The 19,960-nt window shown below is 40.1% G+C and overlaps 1 protein-coding gene across 6 annotated transcripts in view; it reads right to left on the reverse strand.

The window, feature by feature from the left end:
- The window catches only part of CSNK1G2 (casein kinase 1 gamma 2), a 108,913-nt gene that overhangs the window by 86,737 nt on the left and 2,216 nt on the right, over nt 1–19,960 (reverse strand). The window contains exons 1-2 of one of the 6 annotated variants that reach the window (XM_087922747.1): nt 13,838–14,219; nt 11,710–11,822 (exon numbers count right to left, since the gene is read on the reverse strand). The exons of 1 other annotated variant lie outside the window; for it this stretch is intronic. The gene's annotated coding sequence lies outside the window, so the exon portion shown is untranslated. Of the gene's footprint in view, nt 1–11,709; nt 11,823–13,837; nt 14,286–19,960 lie in introns of those variants that run through there. 4 more of the 6 variants (XM_026698970.2, XM_026698969.2, XM_087922746.1 and 1 more) reach the window with 4 other exon arrangements.

The following is a 19,960-nucleotide window of genomic DNA, read 5'->3' on the forward strand; positions in this document are numbered from 1 at the left end:
ACAGCCTTTTCTTCTCTAGCAATATCCTCATATAGAGCAGTGGCCCCCAACCTTTTAGGCATCATAGAAAGGTTTTTCTGCACACCGGAAGGAGTGAGGTTTCATATGCTGCTTGCATCCGATGGATGGAGCTTCATTTGTTTGCATGGCCCAGTTTCTGCATGGCACAGACCAGTGCCAGTCCTTGGACAGAGAGTTGGGGAGACCCCTGGTATAGAGAGAGTAAGGGAATTCTGCCCCCTCCAAAACTTGTTTTTCAATTTACCCAATCATTAAGACTGCTTATCTAATGAAGAACTTAGTAAAAGAACTGAAAAGAAGTAAAATTAAAAACGTTAAGCTGCAATTCATAATTAGCAAAAGATATAAAACAGATAAAAGCCACTAATACATTATAACAAAGTTACAGCTGACACGAAGTTAAAGAAAACACCAAACTTCAAAAAATAAAATTAACTTTTTCAGACAGATACACACATGTGTACACAGAGATGCATACAAACACGCATATCCAAAGCTGCTTTGGATATGACCAAAATCTACTGAGGCTATTCCAAAAGGCTTCAATAACTTCCTTAAATAAGAAGGGGTGAACCACTGGCAGTTCTTATTAATATGTGATTTCAATTTAGACAGGTGTCCATCTCAAGCATGATTGAGGGGTGTGGAGGCGCTTACAACAATTAGAATATAAAAGCAGTATACAGTATATAAAAAAACATTTAAAAAAAAATAACACTACCCACAGTTGAGTTATAAAAAAAAGCCACTGGGTATCAATTAACCCTAACCATGGTATAACATAGGCCACTCTAGAAGCCCTGTCTGTGCAGTTGTATTTTTATGGTTTATGCTGAATATATGATAGATGAATATCCTCAAGAATCCCACGTCTGTCAGGGATTGGTTATAACTATAGTTCCATAACTGCAGTTCAGTAAGAATATAAGGACTCCTGCTTAAACAGAGGGTTGGACTAGAACAGTGGTCGCCAATCAGTGGGCCGGGGACCACTGGTGGTCCGTGAGAAAATTTTGGTGGTCCGCAGAGAAATGTCACCCCCAAACACCCCCGCAAAGCAATTAATCCAGGCTGCGCAGGAACACAAGCCTGTGCTGCCCACTTGGCCCATGGGAACACAAGGCTTGCGTCACTTGCATTGCGAACAACACAAGGTAATGAGGGGAGGGGGAAAAGCTGGAGGGGAGAACTTGCCCCACTCACTCCATGTGCCTTGCCTGGCCACCGGATTGCTTCTTTCCACTTCTTTCTTTTTCTGCTTTTGGCTGCATGCAAGGAAAGCAGCAAAGGTCTTTCTTTCTCTCCTCCAAACTCCACCAGAAATGAGTCTTTGGGACCCTGCAAGGCATCCTGCTCCAAGAGGCTGCGCCAGCGCTACAAATCTCACAAAGACTCATTTCTGGTGGAGTTTGGGGGAGAGAAAGACTTCTTTGGCTTCTGCTGCTTTCCTTGCATGAAGCCAAAAGTCTCTCTTTCTCCCTGAGAACAGAGCTGGGAGCTGCGATCCCAAATAAAAAATTATAGATCGGTAGGAAAATGGGGTGGGGAATTTTCCTGCAGACTTTTTTGGGGATTTTCCCAGGGTCCGAGGGATTAAAAATTACGAGTTTGGTGGTTTCTGAGATCCAAAAGGTTGGCGACCCCTGGACTAGAACACCTCCAAGGTCTCTCTGTTAACTCTGTAATCCCGTTAAAATGTGAAACAAGAGCAATTCCTTGCCTGCCTTATAACAAAGGATGCTATTACATTTTTGTTGGTTTTCCTAACACAGATAAATGTTGTATTTGCAAACTGATTTATAACCTCAGCTTCTTAGACAATTCAGTGCCCATTGCACAAACAGGAATTTACTTTATAATATTAGATTCTGGTATACAAGTGAAACTGCAGATGATCAGGAATTTAAGGTCCTAGATTTCGCTTTATTCATAAGGAAACTATTTTAAGCACATGGATGTGAAAAGAGTGAACACTAAAATTTGATTCAAGCAACGTTACCACCACCGCTTTCATAGAAGTCATGGCCATATGGTTTGCACATCTCTGCACCCCAACAAAATTGGGGGTCCAACTTTAGTATTTAAAGTGATCAATAATGATCAATGTTTACAAGCACCAGGCCACAATGCAATTAAAACTCAGAGTTTGGGATCAGAAAGATAAGTTGGATATCTGAACCAGTGTTTCTCAAATTTGGCAACTTTTAAGTCATGTGGACTTCAACTCTGGTTTTGCTGGATGCGGAATTCTGGGAGTTGAAGTCCACATGACTTAAAAGTTGCCAAATTTGAGAAACACTGATCTAAGCCATTGTGTTGTATCAAGTCAGAATGCTACTATTACATGTAGTCCACGATTTAACAACCACAACTGGGACCAGAATTTCTGTGGTTAAGCAAGATGGCGGCGGTTAAGTGTGTTGTGCCAGATTTTACAATTCTTTTTGTTACCTTGTTAAGCAAATCATTGCGGTTAAGTGAATCATGCAGTTGTTAAGCAAATTTAGCTTCCCCCATTGACTTTCCTTGTCAGAAGCTGCCTGTTAAAAGTCACAAACGGTGATCACATGACCCAGAGACATTGCAACCATCATAAATACACTGTAGTTGCCATGCACCACAATTTTGATCACGTGACTATGGGGCTGCTGCAGCAGTTGTAAATGCAAGGACTGGTTGCAAGTCACTTTTTTCAATGCCACTTGAATTATCGCCAAACAAATGGTTCTTAAGTCAAGGACTACCTTGACTTAAGAACTATTGACTACCTTGACTTAAGAACCAAGGAGACTACCTTCTCAGAAAGAGACCTTTATAACAGTTGAATTTTAGTACTGAGGACCGAAACATACCCATCCGTATGCTGAGTTCATATACTGCATGAAACCATAATGTGACAGGTTCACACATCACGCTCAATCACAAATCACAATTCATACATCAGAACTGTTTGCATAATACACCAAGAGAAATCAAACCACCTCCTTAGGCTTTGTAAATCTGTGAATAGCAACAGCAATAGCACTTAAGAGTTATATACCATTTCACAGTGCTTCTCTAAGCAGCTTAGAGTCAGCCTATTGCCCCCAACAATCTGGGTCCTCATTTTACTGACTTCAGAAGGATGGAAGGCTGAGTCAACCTTGAGTCAGTCAGGATCGAACTGTTGGCGGCCAGCAGAGTTAGCCTGCAATACTGCATTCTAACCATTGGGCCACCACGGCGAACCCAGCCAACTGTGCCTTATTCAATCAATCATGACATTGGCATTGTGAATCCAGAGTCTCAGTTTGGCAACAGTATGTCACAGTCCCAAGAGCCTATCCTTTTAGGAATATCCACTTTTTTTTGACCCAGTAAGCCGACTGGACTGAAAAATATCCCTAATAAATCAGTTACAAAAATATTGGGAATATAATATTTAGTCCAACTCCAACTACCAGGTCACCGGTTCACACCTTTAATATGGTTGCAAGGATGGCCTTGTGTTTACTGCACCCATATTAGGGCCCGGCCCCATATCCACAACATCTTTAAAAAATTGAAACTCTCCCTGTGGAGAGAAAAAAAGATAACCTTGGAAAAAAAGCAAGACAGCAGCACAATTCACTACAGAATGACTTGGACCTCTATGAAAGTCGTTCCCCCATGCTGGAAAAATTATTCCCTGAAATAATGACCAAAACCTTTCCCTGATGCCAACATTTGGTCTGTATTTAATAGCCAATTGCCGTTAGACTCTGCATCGAAACTGGTGGGAGGCAGGCATAGAATTTACCAGGAACACCCACTCAAGACAGTCTGTTCCCACCAGGCTGTTCTGATCAGCAGCATTATGCAGCAGAGAGAGAGAGAGAGAGACTGATATAGCACTGAAATACACAGGTGCAGCTGAAACAGAAGGAGCAGGCAGGGCCTTTCCAAGAAAGTGCAGGCAACCATCAAGATGGGAAGGAGCTTTATCCCCCAGGAGATCCTTGGCTTACCGCTACCAGCACACCAGCCAAAAAAACCTCCGTATGTTGTTCGCTTTGCTATTATTGCAGGCTGGCAGAACAGAAGAAGAGTCCTGGTTTGCCATCTGTTTTGCCAAACTGTGGCTGCCAATTTCTCTGAAAAAGGGGCCGCCCTCTTCCTCCCTGCTCTTCTTCTGCAAGGTTGCAAATGTTGGAAGAAACAGCGGGGCTAGATTCAGGTCCATTCACTTTGCTCCCTGCTGCAAACCAGAGCAGTCTGCTTGCCTATTGCTTTGAACACCGTGATTCCACCATGAGCACTTTGCTAGGGCAGCGCAAAAGGCCTAGGAGAATGAGACATCAAACCATAGGTCAATCCTGAAAATTAGAAAAAACAACACTGAAATAAATGTCTGGGTAGTCCTGGACTTACGAGCCCAAAATTTCTGTTGCTAAACAAGGCAGTTGCTAAGTGAGTTTTGCCTCATTTAAGACCTTCCTTGCCAGTTTTAAACTAATCTATATATATAAAAGTGAAATACCATCATAAAATCTCCAGAACTGTAAACAAACTTGACATTTGGCACATATGTTCCTCTTGGTTTCTAGGTGCTCACTAAGAAAGAATTTTTCGAAATGGCCATTATCAGTGCCTTAGTGTTTCCTATATTATTATTAACACGCTCCGATGCTAAGGAGTTCTACTCCCCTTCCCCACCTGAAAAGAACTGTTCCAAATGCAAAAAACAAGCAGAGGAGTTTCAGTTTTAGTTTCACAGCAGCAACCAGCTTTAGTACAGAACAGTTGAGCTAGGCCATACCCAGGCTCCTTGCTGTCTCCTTTTTGCTCACAGAGCAAATACTGTTTCAGTTTCCAAACAGCCCTCAATTCTCACTTGACAGGATGCTAGCCAGATGAATACCAACGGATGCTGGTAGGCAGGGGCAGAATTCCCCCCCCACCTTATTTTCTTCCCCCAAAACTAAGCCCGACCACATAGTTTCGAAGCGAAGCATGGGTATCGAGCTGATGGCTTAATGATTCTTAAGTGAATAATGCAATTGTTTAGTGAATTTGACTTCCCCGTTGACTTGGCTTGTCAGAAGCTGGCTGGGAAAGTTAGAAATTGTGATCCCGTGACCGCAAGGACAATGCAACTGTCATAACTACATGCCGGTTGCCAAGCGTTCAAATTTTCATCACATGATCATGCAATGGTCATAAGTGTGAAAAACGGTCATAAGTCACTTTCAATGCTGTTGTAACTTCAAATGGTCATTGAACAAATGATTATAACTCAAGGACTACCTGATCTAGTATTAAGGCTTATGAAAAATTAGAGTAAGCCTCTATCCAGCAGTCCCAAAATAGCTATGCCAGAGTTAGCAAATCTCCCACAAGAAGAAAACATCTCTCTGCTTATCATCTGCTCATCTTAGTTTTCAAGCACAATATTATTACAGGTAGTCCTCACTGAGTGACTACAATTGGCACCGGCCACTCCATTGTTAAATGGAAAATAACATTACTGCAGCAACTTGGTCATTAAGTGAACCAGCACAATCATTAAGCAAGACATCGTGTGACCACAATTTGTGGTTTTACTTTTGTGTGCTCCATTCATTCAGCTTGGCAGAAACCAGTTGTGACTGTACACCAGTTGTGAAGCACCTCTATGGCAATCATGTGTCCATGGGATACTGCAACTGTCTTAAATGTGAGGACTGGTCACAAATCTGATTTTTTTTAAAACAGCATTGCACCAAGGCATTCAGTAAGTAAGGACTACCTGTATTTTAGGGCGGGTATCACAGGTGGGGTTGTTGTTTTTCTATATTTAAAGCATGAAAAGAAATAAAAGTATAACAAGTGATTTTTCTCAAGTTGCCCAGAGGAAACTTTTACAGATTTTTAGTAACATGGTATTATTTGATTTATATCTTGTCCTTCTAGCCCGAGGGCACTCAGCTAACAAAAAAATTAAACTAATAACAGATAAAATCATACTAATAAATATTAATAGTAAGGCTTAATGAGAATATAACGGCTCTTACAGACCACATGCATAGCTGGAGAAATTTATATTCCTTCTCCCCCAGTCTGCAAATGAAATAAACAGGAGTTCCGAACTCTACACTTCAATGCTCCGGATGCAGTTTTTTGGCTGATCCACAGCTCATCATCTAACCTTTCCCTGTAGGGACAGTGAACACCCTGATCGATTTAACTGTTTGATTTTGTACTATCCAGCCTCCAACAGCATCCTTAATCATTCCCTTTTGGCGGCATGAGCAACATTAACTCCAATGTCCACAGACAATCAATCTAACACCTGAATTTACAACCCGTCCCAAACCTGCTGGACTCAAGACGAAAAGCAGTAAATACACACACACAAAAAAATAGAAATTAACAAAGCAAAAAGACAGAAATTGCAATACAATGCAAAGAAAGAAAACACAAACACAATTAAAACTTCCCTGTGATAGCACCCAAAATCAATTAGAGCAGAAGGCACATCGGAACAATGTCGATTTGATTTTCTTTACATAATGCAAAGGGCAGTAAGGCCAAATTAATTCTAGGGCAGAGATTTTCAGGGAGGGGTGGTGGAGAGTTTAAGCTTGGAGAAGATTCAGCTCCCAAATCTATGTAAATTAGAAAGGGTGGTTGGATTCGCATAAGGCCCTTTCTTAGGAGATATCCACGCTAGATTCAGATTCATTTCTGGCAGTCTATACCAAATATAGGGTGTACAGATAGTCCTCGACTTATCACCCCAATTGAGCCCAACATTTCTGTTGCTAAGCAAAGTTAAGTGAGCTTTGCCCCTTTTTTACGACCTTTCTTGCCACAGTTGTTAAGTAAATCATTGCATTAAGTTAGTAACATGGTTGTTAAGTGAATTTGACCTCCCCATTGACTTTGCTTGTCAGAAGGTCACAAAAGATGATTTCCATGACTCCAGGACACTGCAACCGTCATAAATATGAGTCAGTTGCCAAGTGTCTGAATTTTGATCCCATGGAGACGCTGCAACATTCTTAAGTGTGAAAAACGGTCCTAAGTCACTTTTCTCACTGACTTCAGTGATAAGTTACCATTGTAAACTTTGAACGGTCACTAAATGAACTGTTGTGAGTCAAAGACTACTTGTATATGTATAACAGACATCTATTTGAAGCCTGGAGTAGTTCTGGTCTCTAGACCAGCCTGCACAACTTGTAGAGGAGGAAAGAAACCTTTAAAAATAATATTGGGCTGCTAAGGAATAGCTAGCATGCAGATCCTCTGTTTAGCAGTGCAACATTGGAACTGGCAGGGTCCAAAAGGCCTGGAGATGTTGGAGGGAAAATGTGTATGGCAGAACCTGGTGGTGGCAATATTTGGTGGCAGCAGATTGGTTTTCCAAAACTGCCACTGGTCACCCAAGGTTGCTTGGCAAGTTGCATGTGGCCTGTTGTACTGGCCTGCTCTTTAAAGCAATAGCACTTAGACTTATATATCGCTTTATAGAGCTTTACAGCCCTCTCTAAGCAGTTTACAGAGTCAGCATATTGCCCCCAACAATTTGGGTCCTCATTTTACCCACCTTGGGAGGATGGAAGGCGGAGTCAATCTTGAGCCTGGTGAGATTCGATCTGCCAAATTGCAGGCAGTTGCTGCAGCAGAAATAGCCTGTAGTACTGCTCTCTAACTTATTTAAGGTATGGTCAAAAAGCCAGAACACTGTTTCTCAACCTGGGCCATTTTAAGATGTGTGGACTTCAACTCCCACAATTCCCCAGCCAGGTTAAGTTAGTAACATGGTTGTTAAGTAAATCCGGATTCCCCATTGACTTTGCTTTTCCAAAGATCGCAAAAGCTGATCATATGACCCCCAGGACATTGCAACCATCATAAATATGAACCAGTTGCTAAGCATCTAAATTTTGATCATGTAGGCATACTGCAATGGTCGTGTGAACAACGGTCATGAGTCACTTTTTTCAACGCCGTTGTAACTTTGAATGGTCACTAAATGAACTGTTGTAAGTCAAGGACTCCCTGTCTTCCCACTTATTTTATGGCCCATATGCCCAGACACTGAGAATCCTGGGACCTGCAGTCCTAATTTATCTTGAATGCACAAAGTTTATGCCATTTTATTATTTTTATTCTACTTTCCTAACAAATTATGAGAATTGTCCAGGGGTGTTCTCTGAACTTGGTTTTAAATTTGCATTTTCTGGAAGTTTTCAAGAAAAGATACGATAGCCATGTATCTGGGATGGTATAAAACTTCTGCCTCAGGCAGGGGGTTGAAGTAGGACCTCCAAAGTCTCTTCCAGCTCTATGATTCTATGAATAATAAGCCATCCATTGCACAAGCTAAACATTTGCTAAATTAGGTAACATTAATGCTCAACACCGAGCTCAGAAAGTACCAAAGTCAAATAATTCACTCTTGAGTTATACATATTCTCCACTATTGCAACTGTAAGAATATATTCTCACACACACATGCACACGAGTGTATCCCAATCAACTCCCTCTCCTTGTACTTCTAGTTCATTCAAGTTAAGATTTTATTTCTTCCACTTATTTTACTGTTCCACATTTGTTGTTTAAAAAATATAGGCAGCAACCCTAACCCTAAAATGAATCAGAAACAAAGGCAGAAATGAATTCACCTACTACTACACGATAAGTATTATTGTGGGATCTTCTTGTGACTGTGATCACAGTTGGTGCTAACGAACTTATCGTGTGAACACTAAGACTGGCATGACTGATCATATATTTAAGAAACGAGGGGGATATCATAGCACACTCATTAACAGCCCTCCCCCTCTTGATTTGACTAACCAACTCTATAACTACTAGCCAGCATACCCATTTGCCACGGGAGGCCAGAAACTGTAATCTAATCTAATCCACCAGAGCTTCAATTCCATACAGAAACATTCAATATGATGGCTTAACAAGTCTGGACTTGACCCTTAAAGCTTCTAGTTTGGGAACTGCTATTCTAAAGCATAAGAATGCATGGGTGCTTATTGATGTGGAAAACCAGATTTTTTTAAAAAAAGAAAGAGGCAGAGTTAACTAATGTATGACAGAGAAGCCTATCGACCACAGTTGGCTAAATGGAGTTCATATATTGAATGGCAGCCTAAACTGCCCAGGCAACAGATGCAAAGGAGAGCTCTAAATTATTGCTTTACAGCTCGAATTTGTTCTGAGTACTGAGGAAAGCAATATAAATATAAGCAGATCTTTGCTCTCTCCCAGCTTTAAAAGTACCTCCCCATTCAAAAGCAGCATACCTCTGTTGCTAGTACTAAAACAGGTAGTCCTCATTTAGTGACCACAACTAGGACTGGCCATTCAACCATTCATGAGGCAGTCCCTACATGAAACTGACCATACTTAAATGATCTTGCTTCAGCTTTCCTTTCTTTTATAGATGTGCGAAGGTCATAAATGCAAGGATTGGTAAAGTTACTTTTTCATTCACTGTCATAACTGTGAATGATTGCTAAATGATGCAGTTGCTAAATGAGGACTATTTGCATCCGAAAAGGAAGGGCTAATACCTGGTCTTGTTATTGAAAAAGCCTTGGCTCAATTTATGATGCACATTCTTAAGGAATGGGCCCAGAGCTAGTTTTTTTTGCTTCCTGAAGAAATGGGAATCTGTTGCTCATTTGAACTTGTAGGAATACAGTTTTCTTAATTCATGACCACAGGTTAGTTGGGGCTGATGGGAATTGTTGTCCAATATTTGCTGATAAGGAACAGTAGCTTTCTACGTAGAACAAAATTCCTTGGTGCATTCAACCATTTGCTGAGTCACTTATTTTTTTTAACTCCTGCGATGACATTCGCACAGCTCATTTTGTCTAAAGCAGATTTTAAAAAAAAACAGATGAAAGCTTCTACACTATTCCTGCAAGACAGGTGGGGAAGAATGTTTTCTTTAAGACGAAAGAGTTGAGAATTGGTTCTGTAATTCTTGCACCATTCACAAAATTAAGTACCTCATATTTATTTGGTTCAATGAATTAAAAAAAAAAACATTTACGGTTGTGGCCAGCATTTCTAAGACAACATTTTCCACATATTTTAGTCCTCTATCATGGTTTTAAACATTCTTTCTAAATGAGAGTCATTTAAAAAGCATCTTCTCCTATCCTGGATGGCCCTGGGCAATTTTGTCACACCTCACCCTACATGAACCAAAACTGCATTTAAGCCACTTACCTTGCCATTCACATCAATGTCCTGCAAAGAAAGATCAATCACGGCTGACAAGTTCTGTTTAAAGAAAACCTGTATCTCAGCACTAATTTTGTTCACCAAAGATCAGCAAATAATATTACCCAGTAGTCCCAGGACACAAATGTGAAAATCAACAGTCCAAATAACTTTTAATGATTAACACTCACACAGTAGCACTGTGACATTGGTGACGAACAGAACAGCTATTTAACACTGGCCTTTTACATCCCATGACAGTATTTTTTTCAAGATAGCTTCAGGAGAAAAAGGGAACCGAACTGAAAAGATAATTGATTGTATCACCCACATGTTTCCTGCCATATTCCTTGCTCTCCCAAAATGGTCAAAAATTAGATTTTCTGTCTTAGTCAACTAACAGGAACAAGTAAAAATACGATGGAGGGGGGGTTTTTTTCTCCTCAATTGTTCCAGACAAGCTGCTGCTTTCACGAGAATGTACCTTTCTCAAACATAAGCAACAAAAAAAGCAAACGAAGACAGATTATTTTTTATTTTCTACTTTCCACATCAACCAGTCTGTTAAATAATTAATGTTTATCTCAGAAAGCCATATGACAGAGAGCCCTGAGAAGCATATGCAATATTACTGCAGCCTCACTAGGATGGCGTGCGGGCTTAAAATGGGCACTGTACTGTAGCTGCACATGGCAAGGGAATCTTCAAAACAATGGGGGAATTCTAGAGTAAGAACAGATTGGATTCTTTGTTAAGGAAGCTCCAGAAATGCTAACATTTACTTCTACATAGTAACACAGAGAAGGCTATTACTATGTCACCATCCACACGCTATACTGATTGTTACCAAGGGTTGCCTAGGAATTCTGGGAGTTGTAAATGACAAACTTGATTTATGCTTTAGGAACAGCTGACTAGAGTGTCACATTTCTAAGTGTCTTTCTCAGTGTGCAAATATGCATGCAAGGGAAATCCTCTCCTGGAGACATGCAAAGGTTAACAGCCAAGTCATGGCACACTCTTTCCTGCCCGCAGAACAGATACACAGTTCTGCACATGCCAGCAGCTACTACTAGGTGGTTCAAGATCAAAGACTTCATGCAACCAGAGTTAACGCCTAACAGGCTCACCTTGTTTGAAATAAACTCAGTCAATCTGAAACTACCCTAACAAAAGAAAAACTTACATTAATTCCTTCCAAACCTGAAGCTTTATGTCAGGTACTTCTCAGCCTAAATCGACCATACCTCAGAGGTAAAAACACAAAGGGTGAAGCCTTAAGAGCCTCATCATCTAAATTTTTGGTAGAGGATGGAAATGGATTTGGATGGAGAAAAAAGAAAGGAAGCAAAGGATCATTTTATTTTATTTTTGCCTCTCAGACTTGGCACATGCACTGAATTCCCTCATCTTAATTAAACAAGACTGTTCCCATATGTCCTTATTCTGTAACTTCAGAATTTCCTCCCTATTTTATTTATAAAAACTAACCTTTAGCATTCTTTGCAAAGAAAGCGGGGGTGAGGGGAACCTTATGTATTTCCTGGTCTGTAGTTCCTTTGGCAAAGGTTTTCACACGCTTTCAATTTCAGATCTAGAAAGACCTGAAATAAATAAAGGCAAGAAACTGGCTTTTATGAATACAATTACAAACACCTTTTGGAAAGGGAGGGGGGCAATATCCAACAAGATCAACTTGCTTTACAATCTGGCATGAATTCACTTAAGTTGATTTGCAGAAATTAAAAATATAGACACCCAATGCAGAGCAATCTATAGTCTGCGGGAATAAAAGAACCACAGAAAATAGAGGTTATGGGGAAAGCGATACTGTTAAAATACTTTGTATTTAACCCTGAAAAGCAGTATGGAAATAAGTCATACATGTTGTACACAAACTGAAGTATTTCTTCTGCCCATACTTAGTGCAACTACTGTGTTTTCAACTGTCATGCAAAACTAGATCTAATCTACAAACATTTGCATCTCCTGAAACCATCTTCTAATTTACAACTCAGGTTGAACAAAACAAACCACAGGTTTTGTGGAGAGGGGGTAAGCACAAAGCACGAAGGCTTTGTGGTGGCTGCATGGAATTCCCCTGCTTAAAACACAAAAAGATACATCACAAAAAGGACTGCAATAAGAAACAGGGGCTGGGGAATAACACCATCTAAAACATTGACAGTTGCCTGGAGGACCAGAAGTTAAATCTTCATGCTTATGTGTAAATAAATAGAAGGAAAACTGAAAGAAAAACAGAAGGTTCATTCAATTGGGTCCAAGATTCAGTAAAAGAGAAAAATTAAATATAGCCCCATCTCTCCCCCCTCCCCAAATTGCACCCATCTTCAGTTTATGAATATCATGCCAAAGCACAAAAACCTTTGATAGAATTTTTAATTTCCTTCCTTCCGCTCCTTTTCTTCTTCCATCTGCCTCTTTTATTCTTTTCCACAAACACGCCCTGATTATGGAGATTAGTAATAATTTGTTTTGAGGTATAGAGAGACCAACCAGGGTGGAAAAGCTGGTTACCAATGGAAAAGGAAAAGGGGGGGAAAAAAGGGCACTTAAAGAAAACTAGGGCTCACCTGTTTACTTTCCACCTTATTCTTTTACAAACAAGCATCTTAACATGCAAGGAAGCCCAGAAGCTCTAACCACCGCCCTCAATCCACCTCCACTATGTTTTATTTATTTTTGTAGAAAAAATATTTTTGATCAAATAAACTCAGCACACTGAATTATATATATATCTTATTATATATATATATTTTATATAAATATATAAAAATCAAAATCAAGTACAGGCCTAGCATGCTGTTGCTTCTTTTCTGTTGCAAAAGTTCTAAAAAGCAAACCCCCCTTCCATCTCCAAGTACACAATTTCCCCCTTCCTAACCCTCCCCTACCCCAAATTCCGTTTTTTCCAGCTTTGAAGCCCTTTGAGATTTTGGAAGAGGGGAAGAACGTCAGGGTGGGAAGTTATATAAACCTCGGTGTCTGTGAACCAAGGCAAGCACCAATGAATGCTTCCACGCATCACATAAATGCAGAGACAAGGAGAAGGGGCAAGGCATAGAGCCGGCTGGGCTTCTTTAAGAGGAAAAACTGTGGGGTACCGTCCTTAGGTCACCCCCGCTTTTCTGCTCAGCATCCCTTCCACCAAACTAGGTGGGGGGGGGCGGGGGGAGAAGGAAGCAACAGGAAGGCCTTCCAGCCAAACCCTCCTCTTTAAGCTTCCTCGTTTCTCCAGCCTTTCCAAGCACCACCCCGCACCCTCCATAAAACGGTGAAGAAAAAGTACGGGGCAGGGCGAGGGGAGGTTGCACTAAACTTTGCTCTGTTAAATATAGTCAAAGTAATAATAGTCTTTGCAAAATGTAAGGGGGGGGGGGAAAAAGCCCTCTTCCTCTTCTCCGCCTTACAAACTGAAACTTACTCCTTCTTTCTCCCTTCCGCCACCAGCGGCTCCCCACATTGGGGCACATGCAAGAGGGCGCCCTCCCACTCCCCCCTTTGCTTGCAAGCCTACTCAAGAAGAGAAACCCCCTCCCTACAAAATAAAGCCCTCCAGGGGTAAAAAGCCGCCGCCTCTCACTCCGTCGCAACTCACCTGAGCTTCTTTTCCCCCGTCCGGGCTCTTCAAGGGTGGGGACCCAAAGGTCGTTTCCCACCCAGACCCTCCATGGCTCGCTGTTGTCTCTTTAAGCCTCTTTCTGTCCCTCTCCTCCCCAGCAGGCAAAGAGCAACGCCTTTGCGCCAGCGGCGTAAAGCCCACGGGCGCCCTATGGCATTGACGTCACGGCGGCGGCGCAAACCGCTTCGGTGAATAGCGAGCTCCGCTTCTGGAGCTTAGGAGACTCTCGCCCCCTTCTCTCTAAGTCTGGCCATCCGCTGGAAGGGAGGGGGGGCCGGCGCCCGTAAAGGGTTTTTGGCGCATGCGCCTAAGAGAGGGAAGGGGGAAAGAAAGAAAAAAGGAGAGGGCGCAGGCGGGAAGACGAGAGAGAAAGAAAAGTGTAGAGGTGACGACGCGGTGGCTGCCTGGAGAAGACTTCCGGCTTTTTGTAGGATGCTGGCCGGGTCGCCCACGTGAAGAGAAAGAACCGTGCAAACTCACGCGCATCAGTGCAGAATGCTGGGAGCGTCCTAACCACGAATGTTACCATACTAAAATTATATGCCTATGGTGATTTTGAGTTAGGCCCCGATGAAATGTATTGTTCTAACTGGGCGTGCACAAGCGCACCAACGTGCCTACCGTCCCTGTCCTATTGTTTCTTTTATTTTTATTTATTTTTATTTTTCTTATATGTATTCATGTATTTCATACCTATGTTTTTTACTTATACCTATTATCTTGTAAGCAATTGACATAAATAAATAAAGAAAAAATAAATAAATAAATTTGGGGATTCATATAATTATAGCAACTATGCCTGTTTTGTAATAAAGTCCTTTCTTTCATAAAGCTGTCCTTTACATTTAATTATTTTCCCGGTTTTGTTCTTGGTTTTGTGAAGCAAAGTTTTTTTAAAAAGGAAAGTTTCTAAATATGAGATTTTTCAGGCTCGCCCTTTTTTCAGGTTTTTTCCTGGTTTTTTTCTTTCAAGAAAACAGGAAAAAGTATAATGTATTTGTACTGGATAATACACCTGGGTTTAGGCCCAGCTGATTATGAAATAAATCTGCACTGCAATGACCTCTTTTCTATACTTTATTAATGTATATTTTACATTAATTATATTTCTTAATATAAAATATAAGAATGCAAAAGGTTGATGAAATGAAATACAGTGAAATACAAACTAGAATAAGAAACAAAAGAAACCCCAACTAATGATTTAAAAAAAGAAGATCTTTCAATTATTCAGCATTTAAATATTTTATTGCCTATGTGCCATCAAGTTGTTTCTGACTCCTAGCAACTACCTACCACATATATATTAAAATATTTTATAAGAATCATAAAAATATTTTATAAGAATCATAAAAATAGAAGAATCATACTCTATTAATTGTCAATTTTAAAAAAAATTGCAATACTGAGCTGCCATGCTTATAAAAATATTTTTAAAAAGAACAGGAAGAGATTAGGTCTGGATTTCTGTCTGCCACAGCTTCAAAAGGTATAATATGGTCTAGTTCTCAAGGTAGATCGACTTGTGCCAGTTCAAACCACCAAAATGACCCAATGTTTCTCTGCTTATGAAACTTTTTGGATGCAGGAAACCTCTAATTACACAGAACAGCCCTGCAGTCTAAAGTGATAATACCCTACAAAGCCAGATCAAAAACCTGTTTCCAGTCTACTATACAGTAGATAGTTCTCGACTTACAACCACAATTGAGCCCAAAATTTGTTGCTAAATGAGACATTTGTTAAGTGAGTTTTGCCCCATTTTACGACCTTGCTTGCCACAGTTGCTAAATGAATCACTGCAGATGTGAAGTTAGTAACATGATTGTTAAGTGAATCTGGATCTTCCCCATTGACTTTGCTTGTCAGAAAGTCACAAAATGGAGTCTGTTGCCAAGCATCTGAATTTTGCTCATGTGAATTTTGCTCAAGTCATAAGTCACTTTTTTCCAGGGCCATTATAACTTTGAATGTTCGCTAAACGAACTGTTGTAAGTCAAGAACTATCTGTACTGTACTTTTAAGGAGAGTGAAAGTAGAAGGGGAAAGGGCAGTAAGGTCATAGATACAGCTAAGATCAAGCGTCCTTTGAGTCAAAGGACTGATGACAAAATATACTTTTTAAGGGTACAATTCAAACATGGTTTCCCACTATCATCTGATTGTTGCAGCTAAATATTCTAATTCATAGTTCTGATTTTCTGATGTTCTGATCCAGTGATGGCTAACCTTTTTCGGCACTGAATACCCAAAGCGCACATATCCCCAAAATGCAATATGGGCGCAACCCCCATGCATGCCCCTTGCCCTGCATATGCGCACATGCCCCCCCATGTATGCGGCCATGCCCCCATGCATGCACCCATGTCCCTTGTGCATGCGCCTGAAGAACAGCTGGTTGGCGGGAGTCGCGCATGCATGGCAGAGCTGAGCAGGGGCAAAGTCTTATGTGCCCACAGAGAGGGCTCTGTGTGCCACCTCTGGCACGTGTGCCATAGGTTCACCATCATGGTTCTAATCTAACTTGAGCATTGTAGATCCAACCTTAACTTTTTGAGATCAAAGTTAGCTAAGTGCTGCCATCTAGTGTTAGTCAACAACCAATGTCAGAGATATACTGCTTTCTAGTATTGTAGGTAATAGATGGCCAGCCACCTTGCAAAAATTAAGTATCTTTTGACAATAAGAAAAATACATGATATTACAGCCCTTGACCAATCAGAAATATTTTTTGCTGCCCTTTGGAAAACAATGTTTTCTTAAGTAGACCTGTCAGTATTGTGAGCTCATTGATACAAATCTTTGGTGCCAATGCAGTCTACTTAATATGTGCTGTTCTGACATTGCAACTCCCAAAATATATTGTGTTGGTCACAGTCCTGAGGACCATCTCCATTTCAGGGTTTGCATTTCAATTCAGATGAACTGGAGAATCCCAAAGGTGCTTTTGGGAAAGCAACTGGACTTTCTTGGTTTTTACCTCAAAAATGTTTTCTTTCTTCAGTTCTAACTGAGTGGTGGGGAATAAAAGGATTTATATGGTTCACATAACTCATTTATCTTATATTCAACACATTTCTATTCCGCAAAGCTTATAAATCCTTCTATTCCCCACCATTCAGTCAGAACTGAAGAAGCTTCTCGGGTGAGAAGCAAAACATTTTCGAAGTAAAAACCAAGAAAGTCCAGCACCTTTGGAACAACCATGAGCTGGATGACTGAGATTCTCCATAGACATAAACTGGAGGGTTCAGAAATGAAGAAGATGGAGGCTAAAAACTAAGTTCCATTAAAAGTACCAAAGTAAGCAAGCAAATAATAGGATAGTAGTTTCAAATACCTGAAAAATATGTACAGGGCCATATTCTTCATTGTTCCAAAATGCAAAATATAGAATAATAACTTTAACAATCAGACAGATGATGCCATTATCTCTAGAGATGATATTTTTTTTCCTTCCTAGAATGCATTCAAGTAAAAAGGGTTTGGATTCCTGCACAGAGCCTCAATGTATGCTACTTTACCACAGAAAAGGTGCAGAAAATGACAGCTGAATCTGTTAAGGCCTTCAAGCAATTCCTGTGTGAACAAAGTGACAACACTGGGGGGAAATTAGGAGTACAGATATGAATATAATTAATTGGGGGAGGGGTGTACAAAGTGAGAAGGCATCTTTAGTAAAAGCAGACTTTCTAAGAGCCAGAAAGCCTGTCTCAACATAAACCTGCTACTAAGATCAGCAGGAAAGAAGAGGCTAACTAAAATATGCCCTCTGAAATAAGTTCTCCATTTGTTCAATACACGGAAAATGACCCCCATCAATGTTGCTGTCAAGTTATGCAAAGGGATTTTCTCATATGGTAATTATCTCCGCAACCACGTTTTTCCTTCTTCTAGAAGAGACAAAATGTTCTCCTGCTTTACGCCTAGCCACTCCAATCTGAATGAGTTGTTTTCATTTTTCAAAATCTGAATTTACTTGTCCGTGTTGTATTTTTTTTTCTAGTTAGCATCGTTGAGTGTCTTCTGGATAAGAAACACAATGAATTATTGTTACTGTTATTTAGACTGGTGTGGTGGCCTAGTGGTGAACAAGCTTGCCTCCCACTTGGAAGATTGAGAATTCAATCCCAGGTAGCTGCAGATGTTTCTCTCTTGGTCTCAAAGAAAAAAAAATCTGCTGCAAACTCTGCCTGGCATCAGGAAGGGCATCCGGCCAGTAAATGCTCAGCTCCATCCAGTCGCCTGACTCTACCCTGAACTAAGGGATTAGAGGATCATAAAAAGGGAGTTACTATTATTGTTATTTGTTACCAATCCAACAAGTAGTTCTTACAGAATTTGGTACTTTTCACTATTGGTTCCTTCTCAAAGGTTTGGAATAGTTAAAGAGACCATCGTAATATATGCACTGTTCCAAGTAATGCTGTCTTTTTAATTGATGTGTTGAGATTCTGACTATTTTTATGGTGTCCAAGTGCTTTGCCAGATCTTTTGGGTAGCACCAAGTGCATCAACTACTATTGGCATTACCAACTTTCTTTTTCCATATTTGCTTGATCTGTATTTGAAGGTCTTTACATTTCCCTATTTTTCTACTGGTTCACGTGAGGAAGAACAAGTCAAAATAGATTTTAATCGGTCAATGAAGACTTTCAAATGGAACTCCAATAATTGTGTAAAAGGAAAGCAGTAATGGTGACATTATTATGGTTGATATTGTTATTATTTAGAAATATGTGAAATCATATCTGCTAATTATTTAACTGGTGTTGGCCTTCTGTACACATCAAATTCTTCCCAAGAACTTAGGAAGTTGTGTTATTGTTATCTCAGATGTTATGATCAGATTTTGAACAGATAAAAGGATATCATCAAGAAAGATGTAAAATAAGGAAAAATGTCATGTTATATAGGAATAACTCCAATTCTGTACTTCACAATAATATTAGGTAAATATGTGAAGAATAACAGAAACTTTGTTTACATATTGGGTGTATTCAATGATCCCATGAAACATAAGTAAACTATTTACATTTTAGCCTCCCATGATGTATAAACCAAGCCCATAGAACTAGCTTATGGTTCTGTATATTGTTTCAATCCAAGAAATTGGTCATATTTGGAAAACCACCATTAATTTGAACATGGTTATGTTTTACAAACCCAGCCAATGTGTTAAACCATTTTTTTCACAAGTAGTTGAGTGGTGGTTAAGTTGGAATAACAGAGGAAGCTCACATATTGTAGATACTCAGCAAATAAGAATACTAGACCACCTTTAGGAGAAGAGCTGGCTAAGCTGGAAGGTGGGGTTAAACATGTCATCATCTTGGAATCATTGCATTGCCACAAGAGACCAAGTCCAGCCCCCCCGTGAATTAAGTTGATCCTTATTTAGCATCAATTTAGCTTGGACTGTAAATTGACTAGATTCTTGTATAGAGATAGCAATAATAAACTATTCTGTGCTATGAACTCAACAAATGCTGCTGGTTATTTATGACTGACACCATCTAGCCCACGGGTGATGACTCCTGAGCTGCTGCAACTAATGTCTAAGACTCTTGATCTGGGTAAATGATCACATTGGATTTTTGTCATGAGCATTGGACCCTTTCCTGAAACTTTCTGGTTCATACAGTATGAAGTCCATTGCCAAATCTACTCAGGGATTAAGAGGAATAAGAGAAATAATGAAAACCCAATCAATTATTTTTGAGAGCATATGGTCTTTTCCAGCCCTGAATCAGCCTAATAGATAACTAAAAATTATTTCCATATTTTCATTATTGATCAACTAACCTTAAATTGAAAAACCATAAGGCAACTGATAAAATAATAAACTGATCAAGCTCATTAATCTACGTTAAAATTTACAAACTGTAAAATAAAATGTTGCAGCATGCAAGGAACCAGATGGATTTCCACCAGAAAATAAATAAAACAAACCAACCTGAATGCTAATAATATGAAGATGCATTTCTTCATAGTTGTAGTAGGAAAATCTTCCAGCCCTGCTAGGGATTGAACATGAGTATGCACAGAACAAACTGACGGTAATCAGGAGTTAGTTATAAAGAATGGTGCTCCAAATCA

Source organism: Pseudonaja textilis, chromosome 1, assembly GCF_049901715.1.
Source record: "Pseudonaja textilis isolate UNSWEBS1 chromosome 1, rPseTex1.2, whole genome shotgun sequence".
NCBI classification, from domain to species: domain Eukaryota; kingdom Metazoa; phylum Chordata; class Lepidosauria; order Squamata; family Elapidae; genus Pseudonaja; species Pseudonaja textilis.